The sequence below is a fragment of the Chenopodium quinoa genome, unplaced genomic scaffold, assembly GCF_001683475.1.
Source record: "Chenopodium quinoa cultivar QQ74 unplaced genomic scaffold, ASM168347v1, whole genome shotgun sequence".
NCBI classification, from domain to species: domain Eukaryota; kingdom Viridiplantae; phylum Streptophyta; class Magnoliopsida; order Caryophyllales; family Amaranthaceae; genus Chenopodium; species Chenopodium quinoa.
In genome coordinates, this window is record NW_018743828.1 from 592,275 (window position 1) to 605,861 (window position 13,587).

The window sequence follows — 13,587 nt, forward strand, 5'->3', positions numbered from 1 at the left end:
CAAACCAAATTAAACATTTAGTTTAATTAAACATGCTCTCTACTATGCCATAAATAAATATGTGGTTCATAAATAATATTCCAAGCTATTATTTTCCATTCAACAATCCATCACAAATAAATCATGCTTCATAATCCAATCACCCATAACATCCAAATCATAATTTCCATCCCAAACCTAACATGATACTACTTGTAATCAATCAGACACATTTAGCATGCTACTACATCAACATAATCTATACTTAGTATTTAAAAACACAAACCATAATTTTTCATATGACACATGTCATCACAAGTCACTTACTACCACATATGACACATGTCACCCCTTTTAATCTTTTTGTTTAAGTCTTTATACATTCTATAACTTGCAAATTCAATTAAGAAAATGAAGTGTTTCATTTCCATCATAATAAAATAAAGTTGAACCAATTAATATACATCACATAAATGATATGTCCATTTTATATATTAATTTACCCCCGTTATTGGTCATAATTAGTAGTGCTTTTGGCTCTTTCGAGCCACTTTTATTACTAATTTGTGTTTTCTAGTGTTTTCGTAGTCTTTGTTGAGCTTTGTAGGAAATTGCGCCTTTGGAGCATTTTCTCGGGTTTTTCATGAAGCGACTACGGGAATTAAAGGTGCACGACCATCTTTGAAGCCCAAGGCCGGTTAGAGTCATCGAGCCGGTGATTAAGGGCTCGGTAATTGGGATCCCGAGGTATTTGGACCGAGTATTCAAGACCCGAAGAGGAAATCCGGATTGGGCCGAGAAATCAAGCTCAATCGAAGTCCGAGCCTCAAAGTGAAGCAAGGGCCCAATCGGGCAAGGTCTAGCACGATCGGGCGCGGCGTTGCTTGGTGTTGTGCGTGCTTATAGCGCGCCCGATCGTGCGAGCGTCTAGCACGATCGGGCGATGCTGCTGAGAAGGAGCGCGAAGGAAAAGGCAGGCCCGATTGGGCGGCCCTTCGCCCAATCGGGCGCGTGTTTTTATGGAGCCTGATTAGTTTAGTTTTAATTTTTGTTTTAGGAAACGTTTAAGTACGATTTTTGTACGGAATTTTGATTACCTTCTTTCTTAGACTTTCTCTCTCTACTTAGAATATTTCTCTCTCTTAATTCTCTCTCAACTTTTGTTCTAAATTATTTCCATTAATTCAGATTTCTTTTTGGTAATAATTTCTTCTCTTTTAATTTCAGCTATTTTACTTACTTCTTTGATCATGCTTTTATTTATTTATTTGATTAGTTTAATTATGATGATGGGTGAGTAGTTTCATTCTAGGCTTTATGAGGATCCATAATTAATATGAAGGGATAATTTGTTATTATTGATTATTGATATTTCATGATAATTTCTGATTGAATTGTTTTAATTCTTTGCAATTAGATTATGAGTCGAGCAGATGTAATTTGATTGTGAATGTTTAGCAATATTGAATTGATGATTCGAGCAGATGTTAATTTAATATTAAAGGCTATTTTCAATAGAACTTAGATCTAGTAAATTGCGAGAGCCTGTTAGATCTATGTTGATTAATAAATTGCGAGAGCCTGTTAATTATGTTATTTGTGCATTGTTAATTATTAATTACTTCATTTTATTCCGGAATATTAATCATTGGCGAACCTGTGACCCTAGGCTTCCTTATTATTGTTTCTTTTCTCCCTAAACTTATTCTTCGTAGTATAGAATTTATTCCCAAAAAATATTGGTTACTTAGATAATTTAGATTATAATAAATAATTAGGTGTAAAAAGACTTGTTTCCCTGTGTAATTCGACCCTACTTTCCTATCTACATTAGTTAGAGGATTTAGGTATTATTTTTTATTAGGGGATACGACTTTACCCTGTCAATAAACATATGAATTAAATTATTTTAAAATTGTCTTTTTAACTTATAGACTTAAAATATAGCTTAAACCAATATGTCATTTCATATCCTACAATCTTCATGTATATGTACGTTACTAAATTTATTTATCTTTTTCCAAAGTTCTACCCTCATTCTTTTTTCCCTTTTAAGTTTTAGCAATGAAACAATTACTTTGTATTTCATATCAAAAGTTTCAACTATTAAAAAAATACCTACATATAAAATAACCTAGATAAGAACCCGTGCATCGAACGGGCCAAAAGGCTAGTTATACTAAGTACGCGAACGTACCTTGTATACGATCTTAGAATCGCCACAACTAGTAAAAATCACTCACTTCGAAGTCTCCTACAATTTAAAATTATAGAAGAGTATTAAAATCCACTTTACACAAATTTTCAGCAATCTAATATATATAAATAAAACAGGCATTTTTTGGAGAGTATTCGGAGCGCCACGTAAGTAAAGGTATTATTTTAACCAATAAGAAATTAGATTTTTATTTTATTTTAGAATTAAAAAATTCACTCGCCACCTAGATAAAAGTGACGAATTAGATTTGATATATCTCCGATTTTAATGCCACGTAGATTAAAATCAACAAATTAAATTATTTTCATGGGAAAAAAGTAAAAATCCAATTATATAGCTAAATTACATGTACACCAAAAAGATAAATAAATAAAACAAAAACCCACAATTCAATCCCAAAAGTCCAAAACCCAACCATCAGACCACGTAAATTACATATGAATATCTATCTTATTAATTCAATATTAGGATATTTTTTTTTTGAATAGATTCAATATTAGGATTTGATAAACATAACTATTGATTAGGGGATTTTGCTCCCACCAATCGGAATGCGCCACGTGGGCCAATCAGGTCCTGCCAAGTGTCCTCCAGTTGGAGCTGTCAGGGTTTGCCACGTGGCACACATCTAATTGTCCACCCTGGACCTATTATGTCATGACACGTGGCATCCTCCATGCCTAATGGAGAAACCGGCCACCTAGGCCCAACTTCCCAGGGAAGCCCAATCAGTCCTAGGTTAACCTAAACCTAGGATTGGCACGTTTCCCAAGGCTATAAATACCTCCCTTAATCCTCATTAAGGGGGATTACGCACATTTAACACTCTCACCTAGAGAGACCCAATCACTTTTATTTCCGCATTAATTACTCCTTAATCAAGTACTAACTTGACCGTCGGAGGCGGATCTCCAATCATCCGGAGCATCCGTTTGTTTTGCAGGTACAGGTGTCCGGTTCCAGTCTCGGAATTGTAACTCTCCCGCAGGACATCAGAAAACCCCGAAACATTTTGGCGCCGTCTGTGGGGAGAGTACTTCTGAGATGGCATCCACGTCTGTACCGACTCCTGAAGAGAGGCGTCCCCTAGGCGACCCTCAAGTCCAGTCGGACCATGATACTGAGGAAGAATTTGAAGTTGAAGCTCACACAGCTTCAGACGGGACCCTAAGGGCCCGACGCACCCGTCATACCGAAAGGAGGGAACGGGAACATCTTCAAACTGGACTCAGTGATCCAGCCGGCGCACCGCCTGTTCAGCAGCAGCCGGCTGATGGGTCTGCTCCCATTACAAGAAACGAACTCATGACCTTCATGAGGGGCTTCAAGGGAGAGATTCAAGAGTTGCTCAACAAGAAGCCTGCTCTGGCCAAGGAGCAGTCGGCTAAGAAACCTTCCACTTTAGGAAAGAGGAAGCCAGTCCAAGGGCGAGAGGCGACCCCTCATCCTAACTCTAGGAAGTGGGAGCCGCCTGCCCTTGATTTCACAAAGTACCGCTTTCCTACTCCAGGAAAGAGGAAACATGTTCGTCATATTCAGGCGGACGGGTCGAAGAAAACATACACAGATGCTCGGCTATTGCTAGAGCAGAAAAAGAATGACCGATTGTCAGAGTCGGCCTCTACTTCAGACTTCCAAGACAGTCTACGCAATACCTTGATGAAGTATACTCAGTCGCATCATGAGAGTCAGTCAGGCGGCACCTCCCGTCAGTCCGGCTTTCATAGTGACCAGGCGGTACCAAACTTACCATTTGTACCGCAACAACAATATTTTTTGCAGCCACCTCTGTTTGGTGGCCATGCAGCAAAGAATGTCCAGCCTATAGACTGGAAGCTACGGTTTCTTAGACTTGGGGAACAGCCGTCGGCCTTCTCCAAGGAAATTGCTGAAGCCGCTCAGCCGGCCAAAGTGAAAAATGTATTAGTAGGCGCCTATGACGGCACTACTAACCCAGAAGACCATTTGATGGCATTCACCAACCTGATGTACCTTCAAGGGTTGGATGATCCCACTTGGTGTAAGTGTTTCCCAGCGACTCTCAAAGGAATCGCACAACAATGGTTCGGCAACCTGCCGACTGGTTGTGTAAATAACTTCAGGACGCTTGCTTACTTATTCACCTCCAACTTTGCCATGAACATACCTGCGAAGAAGACGACCCTTGATTTAGGAACGATTCAGCAGGGCAAGAAGGAGGGGCTTCGTTCTTACATCAGGCGGTTTAACCTGATGAGAATACAGATTCAAGGGTTACCGGATGAGGTAGCCTATACTGACTTTTTCGGAGGCCTCAAAGACGGATCGACATTCAAAGTTGATTTGGTCCGAAAGAGGGTGGAGACTCTTCAAGAGGCCTTGATTGAAGCGGAAGCCTATATACAGGCGACTGATCTTTGTAGTACAAAACAGTCGGACGGGAAAAGGTTCGACAAAAAAGAAGGACGACAGAAACAATCGTCGAACAAAGATGAGAAGAAGAGAAAAGAGGTCTGGGCGGCTGATTCCTCTAAACAGCCGGCCCAGAAGAAGAAGAAAGAATTCAAACCATACTCCCCAAAGTATGCGTTTAACAAGGATAGCCAAGCTATACTAATGGAAATCAAGGGACGGATCTCAATTGAGAAGCCGGTCCCCATGAAGGGTTCTGCGAGCAACCGGAACAAAGAAAAATTCTGTGATTATCATGAAGATGTTGGTCATCACACCAACGAATGCATCAGTCTCATGCGGTATCTGGACCGCCTGGCTGAGCAAGGCGATCTTGACTCTTATGTCAAGAAATCTACAGGGAACACTTCCTCGAAAAAACAGTCGGCCAAAAAGAGTCAACAGGCCGACAACTCTGATACAGATGATGCAGTCGTCTACACCATTGCAGGCGGCTTCTCAGGAGGCGGCCCCACTATTAGGGGCAACAAAGACAATATCAGGCGACTAGACGTAAATTCCGTTCACCAAGAACGACCCTCCAAATATTCATTTCCTGAGATTGTCATCACTGAAGAAGATCTAGGAGGGGTAAGGGGGCCGCATGACGACCCTATCGTTATTGAATGTAAAGTGGCCAACCAGAGAGTTGGCCGAATCCTTATAGATACCGGAAGCTCCTCAGATCTTATCAGTAGCAAATGTCTGTCAAAACTAAAATATCAGACTGATTGCATACATCCGGCATCCCACCCTTTAGTAGGGTTTGGAGGAGGAGTCGTCCACCCAGTGGGACGAGTGGATTTACCCATCCGCCTGGGTGAAAAAGGGGAAGGATGACACATGGTAGTCCGGTTCCTGGTAGTAGAAGAACTCTCGGCCTACAACATGATTATGGGACGACCAACCCTGAATAATTCCAAGGCTGTTATAATCCCATCTCTTATGTTGCTCAAGTTTGAGAGGGATAATGGAACAGTCGGGTCCCTAAGGGGAGATCAGAGGATGGCCCGAGAGTGCTACCTCTTGGATATCAAGCCCACTGTTATGGCCGCTGGGTCAAGTGGTGGAAAAACATACCTTGACAATGTCAAGGAGAGTGCGCCTGTTCAAGAAGCAGGCGGCAAGAAGAGAAAGGCAGCCCAGAAGGGGGCCGCGAGAAAAGACAAAAAATAGCAATCATTGGCAGAGGAGCGGTCGGATGAATTCCGCCCTCAGCCGGCTGGTGAGCATACGGACATGATCTTAGACGACTCGCGTCCTGACCGAATAGTCAAAGTTGGGACGACTGCTCTGAGAGTCCTGGGTGACGACTTTCACAAACTATTGAAAGAATACAAGGACATCTTTGCATTCGAAGTCCACGAAATGCCAGGCATTAGTCCTGACCTGGCGGTACATAAATTGGCTGTGGATCCGAAAAAGAAGCCGGTAAGGCAGAAGAAACGGAACCATGGCGAAGAAAGAAGTCAGGCGGCAGCCGCCGAAGTTAAAAAATTACTTGACGCAGGGTTCATTCGGCAATGTTACTTCCCAGACTGGGTTGCAAATGTGGTGCTTGTTAAAAAGCCGAATGGCACCTGGCGAATGTGTGTAGACTACACAGACTTAAACAAGGCGTGCCCCAAAGACAGTTACCCTCTGCCTAAAATTGATAACCTGGTCGACTCAACAGCCGGCCATGCTTTAATGAGCTTTATGGACGCCTACTCTGGTTTCCATCAAATCCCTTTATGGAAGAAAGATCAGGAGAAGACGGTCTTCGTCACTGATCAAGGGTTATACTGTTACACGGTCATGCCGTTTGGTCTTAAGAATGCCCCGGCCACCTTCCAGCGAATGATAAACACTGTGTTCTTTGATCAGATTGGGAGAAACGTCGAGGCATACATTGATGATATGATTGTCAAGTCTAAGCTTCAGATAGATCATTTGTCGGACCTCCGAGAAACTTTCGCCACACTCAGGCGGCACCATGTCATGCTCAATCCCAAGAAATGTGTATTTGGAGTTGAGTCTGGGAAATTTCTCGGATTCCTTATCAATCAGAGAGGAATAGAGGCGAACCCTGAGAAGGTGCAGGCGGTCAACGACATGCAGTCGCCTCGTACCGTCCGAGAGGTTCAGAAGTTAACAGGTTGTCTGGCGGCCTTGGGAAGATTTCTAAGCCGATTAGGCGACAAATGCTTATACTTCTTCCAGGCCATTAAGAAGAAGGCAAGGTTTGAATGGGGGCCGGATGCTGAGGCGGCCTTCCAGAAATTGAAAGTTCACTTGCATTCCTTGTCGAGGCTGGTCAGCCCTTTGCCCAAAGAAGTACTCTACATGTAAGGGTGAAAGTTCGGTTTTCGGTTTGGTTTTTTTGCCCAAACCGAACCACTTTAATTCGGTTTCTGTATTTTTTAAAACCACACCGCACCACTTTACTTTAGAATCCGAACCAAACCAAACCATATTCATTTCGGTTTCATAATAAGAAACCGAACCAAACCGAATTTTTTGGGCCTAATTTATTTGGGCCAATAATCTGCAATTTTTTTGGCCTCATTCATCAACAAAGCAGTACTGTAGTAGCATAATATCATTAACAAGTTCTAAAACTTCTAATTCAACAAGTTTCAACTTTTAACAAAATCAAATCAAAACCAATCCATACACATAATTACACAATTTTTAACAACAAAGTAACAAAATCAAACCAACCAATTCATACAAACAAGTTTTAACAACATAATTGAACAAGTTTTTAACAAGAACAACAACAGAATTGCAAAAGAGCAGTCATACCAAACCCCTACACAACGGCCCTTTCCTCAAATTTGGGCTTCAAAGTCTAATTAGACCATGAAAACACTAGATCTAGTGTTTTCATGGTCGAATTTGACATGAAAGCCCTTTAGTTGATGCCCTTGATGGAGTTCGAAAATCCTCGAAAGGTTAGTCGATGGTGATGCGAATGGAAGGTGGAGAAGTGAGAAGAGAAAAGGAGAGAGAGTGAAGGGGGAGAAGTGAGAACTAAGAACTGAGAACTTGAGAAGAGGAAAGGAGAGTGAGTGAGAAGACTGAGAAGATCAGAAGAGGAGAGAAGGGTGAAGCGTGGAGCCGCGGAGAAGAGAAAAGAGGAAATGAGAGAATTAGGATTTTTTTTTTTTCATTTATATACTTAGGGTAAATCTGTTGGGCTAGGGTTATTTTTTGGGTTTGGGCCTATATTTCGGTTTGGCTCGGTTTTTTCGGTTTTTCACTTTCTCAAACCGAAACCGAACCAAAAACCGATTTTTTTTTTTTTCAAAACCGAAACCAAACCACCTTAAAAAAAAACCAAACCATATTTGTTATTCGGTTTGGTTTTCGGTTCAGTTTGGTTTTAAACCGAATTTGTTTCACCCCTATCTACATGTACCTGGCCGTCTCTGATCATGCGTTAAGCGCTGTTCTTCTTGCTGAAAGAGACGGCTGTCAGCTCCCGGTCTACTTTGTCAGTCATGTACTAAAAAATGCCGAGTTGAGGTATCTCTTAGTGGAGAAATTTGGTCTTGCACTCTTCATGGCTGTTAAAAAATTGAAGCCCTACTTTTTGGCACATGCAGTCGTCGTTTATACAGATCAACCTATCAAGCGGCCACTGACCACCATGGAGTCGTCAGGACGGATGATCAAATGGGCCATAGAAATACAGAGCCTTGAAGTTACTTTCGAGCCTAGAAAAGCAGTGAAGGGGCAAGCCTTTGCTGACTTTATTGTTGAAATGACTCGTCCCCCTGATTCTCGAGATCCAGACCAAGTCTGGAAGGTATATGTGGACGGAAGCTCTACTTCAAATGGTTGTGGAGCAGGCGTCATATGTCAGTCTCCAGAGGGCGACAGGTACGAGTATGCTCTACGCTTCAGTTTTCGGGCCTCAAACAATGAGGCAGAATATGAAGCTTTACTAGCCGGAATTCGCATGTGCAAGGCGGCAGGGGCACGAAAGATAGACGCCTGTTCCGATTCACAATTGATTGTGAGTCAGTATAATGGCGAATAAGAAGCAACCCATCCGGCCATGATCAAGTATTTACAGGCGGTACGACAAGCAGTCGGATCCCTTGAAGATTTTCATCTGACTCAAGTGCCGAGATCAGAAAACAACCAGGCGGATGCACTTTCAAAATTAGCATCATCCGCCTCTTGTGATACTCCTCGAACTGTTTTTTGGGAAGTAATGGAGAAGAGAAGCATCGAGGAAGACCCTATTGGAATCCTAGACAGAAGCTCAACCTGGATGGATCCAATCAGGGCATATCTGACAGACGGTACCCTGCCGGATGATCATCACCAGGCGGCAGCGCTGAAAAAACGGGCAGCCAGTTTTGAAATGATAAAGGGAGAACTTCACAAAAGAGGGTACCTTCAACCCTACTTAAAGTGTGTTACTCCAGAAAAGGAGCAGGAGAGAATGTAGACTTGACAACTGTAAAATTGGAAGGGGTCACTTTGACTCCTCCCTCAGAACTGTCGGCTTTCAAGCCGCTTTGGTTCACTTCCACATCTGGCGCCTGGTCAGATGTTTCACTAATCAGCACCCTGTGGGAGGAGCCGTCTGAGTTCGAAATCCTAGCAGTTCTTTTTGTTCTGGCCATCATGTTCTGCATAGACACAGAGACAGTCGGACTTTGTATAAAGGGCAAAGATGGGTCCGGAAAAGGGCAGGCGGCACTCCTAGTCCTAGATTCAGCCGTCCCCCGTGACCGGCTGATCACTAACCTAGGTCGTGTCGTGTGCTTCCGTGGTGCCATTTCAAAAAAGAATAAAATAAAGAGAAAATTAAGAGTAAGAGAACCGACGGTTACCTGAACGAGTGAAGTTGATGGAGTTATGAAAATCCTGTGCAGTCGGCTTGTCAGAGCAGGCGGTAGGCAGAAAGAGTCCGAAATGTCATAGCAAGTTCAGGGGTCCGAATGTTCTCTATAAAAAGTTCTCAAGTGTGAAAATGACGGAAGTCAACACACCCTTATATAGGCAAAGCAAGAAGGCGAAGGGTCACTTCCAACATTCAAAATTTGGGCGGGAGAATCTCTCGGCCTTTCGCCGAGTGACACCTGTAGCAGGTCGTCGCCTGTCACAGTGCGACACCTGTCACAGGTAACACGTGACCAGTCACGTGCCACCTGTGAGGGGCAAATGATTAGGGGATTTTTCTCCCACCAATCGGAATGCGCCACGTGGGCCAATCAGGTCCTGCCAAGTGTCCTCCAGTTGGAGCTGTCAGGGTTTGCCACGTGGCACACGTCTATTTGTCCACCCTGGACCTATTATGTCATGACACGTGGCATCCTCCATGCCTAATGGAGAAACCGGCCACCTAGGCCCAACTTCCCAGGGAAGCCCAATCAGTCCTAGGTTAACCTAAACCTAGGATTGGCACGTTTCCCAAGGCTATAAATACCTCCCTTAATCCTCATTAAGGGGGATTACGCACATTTAACACTCTCACCTAGAGAGACCCAATCACTTTTATTTCCGCATTAATTACTCCTTAATCAAGTACTAACTTGACCGTCGGAGGCGGATCTCCAATCATCCGGAGCATCCGTTTGTTTTGCAGGTACAGGCGTCCGGTTCCAGTCTCGGAATTGTAACTCTCCCGCAGGACATCAGAAAACCCCGAAACAACTATGGTGTTTTTTTTTTTTTTTAAATAATGATAAGTAGTTTTAATTTATTTTAATAATAACCCAATAAAATTTGATTTGTGTTTTATTTTAGAATGAATATTTTTACTTACCAAAAAAAAACAATAATCTTCAATTTTTATCTTATTAGCAACCCATATCATGATTAGATAACAAAAATTTTTATAAGAGATTTATTTGCTACACATATATACATAATATAAGATATGATGATGTTAAAGATTAAAATATAATTTTTTATTTTTCTATTATAAATAGACACTATATATATACTACACACGCACAACTAATTCACCACGAGCTTTAATCATTAAAACTATATAATACAAAAACGCAAACATGTGAATATTATTTATCAAATCTTTTTCATGGTGTGAATTTTTATTTTCCAGGTCTAATTATTTGATTAACAAATAATATTGAAAAAAAATGTAAGTATATCAATGCTTTCTAATGGTAAACAAAATAAATTGATCGTTATTCGTTATATTCTAAGGTGTATGTTTTGTTTATTCTACCTAATCTAATTGTGTTACTTATCGTATTAAATTTTGTTAAACAACTTAATTATAATTTAATATTATTTATTTTGCATTTGAAGGGATTATGTACATGCGCCAATTAAAGGAAATTTTGTCAAGTACTTATAAATCCAAAAGAGGAATGTGTAGATTGGAAAAGTAAATCTGCAACTATAGTCTTATTAGAAGGAAAAAAAAATTAAAAATTGTAAGAGATGTCTCTAATTATTTTGGTTTGTGTATTATAGTTTCTGATAGGATATGTATTATTATTGTAAAAATCATTATAGTAGTGTGATAAATAAATTTCATTATAAAGATTTAATTTTATTCAATTAGATTAATTTCAGTTATGCAACATTCTTGGTATATATTTTATTAAAATATTTAAAAACTTATAAAGTCATATCTTTTTACTATTACTCTCACCATCTTTATTTTTACCCTATAGTTTTGGGTTTACTTTATTAATTTTTTATTGTATAAAATTGATATGGAGTAAAAGAATAATGGTGGTTTAAGTTATTGTTTGTGAAAAAATATAGTGATTTTATAACTATATATGTATAGAACAACGTACTTTCGTTATACAAACGAATCATAGTTAAAAAAAAGAGGATTTATGATTTAAATTATTTTAAAAAACAAAATAATATCTTGAAAAATTAAAAAAATTAAATTTATATTTTATTTAATAATCAAACGAATAGTAACCAATTAGGGTTTAAATTATTTTAAAACTAAAAATTTTCTTTTTATTTAATTGTCTTTAGATAAATAAGAACAGTGTATAATTTAAATTATATTTATTTAACATTAATATCTTATTCTAATATCCGATAGATTATATAACATATAAAAAGTTATGACAAACGATACAAAAAATATATTACAATTCATTTTAATTTAAAATTAAAAAATCAATCACCACTTGAGACAAATTAACGAATGAGATTTGAGAGTCAACCAATGAAAAAAAAATTCACAATTTATTTTTTTAAATAAAATTAATTACCCCATAAGAAAACTTCACGGATGATAATGAATTTTGTAAGGATTAGGGGAGGGTCCAGCTTAATTAGCGATTTCTTTTTTTTAAAAAAAAAAAACTTATATTTTAACTTTTTTTTCTTCTATTATCCGACAAATAAGATATTATATTTATAATTTTTTTTATTAATTATATATTCAATTTTCACATAATTAGCACCAACAAATAAGATCTCTATTTAAGTTATGTAAAATAATAAAAATTATTCTTTTCCTAATCAGCACAATAATTTAATCAATATATTATTGTATGGTGTAATTACAAAAAAAAAATATTATCCTTACATGAGATTTATAGATAAAAACCGTGCATCGCACGGGCTTTCATCTAGTATATACTATTATAAAACCCCTCATAATTTAATTAAAACATGCTGAAATTATATTTAAAACATCATAATTTAGTCCCAATTAATGGGTAATTAAAATTCCTTAAAGAAACTTGATTTTAAGTGCTCTACTAAAAATTCCAGCACTATATTTTAATTAAAATTTGCTGTAAATAAGCCTTAAAACATTTTAATCAAATATCTAAAGCATTATACAACATAACCCCTCAATAATTTATAAATCAAGAACAAAATCTGAAAATTTATTAACATAATACTTATAATTAAACATCAAAATCAAATTCCAAAATTCATAATCAATAATTAGATTTAGGAATAAATTAGTTTTCAGCAATAAAGAATTAATATATATATATATATATATATATATATATATATATATATATATATATGCGAAAAAGGGGGAAAAAGGGCAGCGACAGCCACCACACGCCGACTGCCAGCACCGGTGGCTGCTTGTTGCCGGCGGCTGATGCTGTTGGTGGGGGCGGCCACCAGCTGCCGGCGGCTGGCAGTGGTGGAGGGGGAAGAGCAGCCGAAATAAAAAGAAAGGGAAAGGGGAAAAAGGAGAAAGAAAAAAAAAAGGAAAATAAGGAGAAAGGAGAGAGAAGTTTACCTTGGGTTTTCTTCACTCTGGGCAAAGTTTGATTTGCCTCATATGTGGGATATTTATACCCCTTCTCTACAAACCCTTTTTCCCTAACTTTCTTCTTTTAAATTTTCTTAATCCCATCCCTAATAAAACTTTACTAAACTAAAACTTTCCTTAATTTAAACCCCAACTTACTTAAATTATTTAATTAAATAAATTTTCCTTTTTATAAAAATTTCTAAACTTATTTTAAAGAATTAATTAAAATATTTTAAATAAAGTAATTCAATTTAATTAAATGCTTCTCAAAATGCTTATTTTATTTTAAATACGTATAAAAATACAAAGTATTACAAAATCAATAGTCATAACAAATTCAAAAATTCAATTGAGACAGTCTAATTAATCAAATTCATCAAATAAAAAAAGTCAATTGAAATTCATCAAATTATAAAACCAGAAATTTACAAAATTCAGCTAGAATCTAACCTAATTACAACTAATTAAAAATCAACAACACAAAAACTAATCCGCGTTGTTTTTATTTTCTTTGGTGTTTAGAGAGTTACAAGGGCGAGGGTAAGAATCAATCCTAGAATCTCCTGAAATCGGGAGGGAAGCTCTAACCACTTGAGTAATCTCTCACTCTCACTACCTGCATAAATGATCTCTTCAAATATAACAATAAAATCTATAATGGTACAGATTAAAGAAGAGAGAAAAAATGTTGAAGAAGAAATAGGAGAGAAAAATGAAAGTGAATAATAAAGAA